This window comes from Bos grunniens, chromosome 25 (assembly GCF_055505025.1).
Source record: "Bos grunniens cultivar Pamir isolate PY7600 chromosome 25, Bosgru_T2T1.0, whole genome shotgun sequence".
NCBI lineage: Eukaryota > Metazoa > Chordata > Mammalia > Artiodactyla > Bovidae > Bos > Bos grunniens.
In genome coordinates this window covers 11,662,527-11,663,839 of record NC_141189.1, presented here as the reverse complement: position 1 = coordinate 11,663,839, position 1,313 = coordinate 11,662,527, and the positions used below count along the sequence as shown (strand labels likewise).

The window sequence follows — 1,313 nt, the reverse complement described above, 5'->3', positions numbered from 1 at the left end:
ATACTGGGTAGTTTCTGAAGTTCCTCTAAGGATATGAGTATAAGACACATTGTTTGAGAGGGCATTTCTTTGATTACAAGCAAAATTGGATGTTTTCCCACATGCTTGTATACTAGCAGTATCTCTGTTTTTATGAATTGTCTTATCCACTTCTCTGTTAGTTTACTGCGGACTCCATGTTTTGGTATCAATATGTATAAGCAAGCATATTGATAATAATAAGCACAACATAGGCATGAAAATTTGCTGCAAAGATTTTCTCTAGATGATATTTGCCCTTTGATTTTAGTTATACTAATTCTGTCCGATGGTTGTTTTTTTCTATGATGTACAAAGTGACCATCTATCATAATTTCTTCCAACATAACTTATAAAGTGATCATCCCCTGTGCTCTCTTCATTAGGACATCTGCTAAAATGGGAACAACATAGAGAAGAGCAGCCCCTGTGCAAGGATAAATTCATAAAATATTTTATATTTTTTGTGGCAAAGATTCAGACACAACTTAAGAGACTGAATAACAACAACAAATGGCATAAGAATTATATCTCAGTGAAGCTGTTACCAAAAACCTCCACAAAAACCAAAAAACCAAACATGTTTTTCCCTCTAAAGCATTATGGTAAAACAAGTTTCATAGGGAGAATTTTATTTAAGCTTTTCATATCCATATTTACCTGTGATGTGTGATTGTGTGCTCAGTTTAACTTTGCAGTCCCATGGACTGTAGCCCTGCTAGGCTCCTTTGTCCATAGGATTTCCCAGGCAAGAATACTGGAGTGGGTTGCCATTTGCTTCTCCAGGGGATCTTCTCTAACCAGGGATTGAACCCGTGTCTCTTGCATTGGCAGACAGATTCTTTACCACTGAGCCACCAGGGAAGCCCCTCATTTGTGATATGTGCTTATAATTTTCTTTTTGTGTGTTTTATTATTATCAGACTTTAGGAAGAAGATAATGCTTGCTTAATGGACCTTAACGTAGTCTTACCTCTTTTTGCATTCTGGATGTTTTATACAATATCAAAACCATCTGTTTCTTAAAAGGATGAAAATTGTTCTGGTGGAAACATTGGGACAAGCTGCATTTTTTTATTGTTATCAAATAATTTCTTCAATTTCTTCCTTATTATTCTTTTCTGATGTATATTTCTTGAGTTATTTTTAGTAATCTGTATCTTTCTAGAAATTATTCATTTTATGGAACATTTCCGCTTGTTTGCCTACAAGTGTGCATAACATTCTCTTTGGGTTTAGAGAAAAAAAATCTATTTTCTGTATTTTGTCCTATCTCCTTTCTCATTTCTAATTAA

General features: G+C 34.3%; 1 pseudogene; it reads left to right on the top strand.

Annotated features, from left to right (window-relative positions):
* Positions 1 to 390: 390 nt before the first annotated feature.
* LOC147345019 (U6 spliceosomal RNA) lies at positions 391 to 483 on the top strand (annotated as a pseudogene).
* Positions 484 to 1,313: the final 830 nt, after the last annotated feature.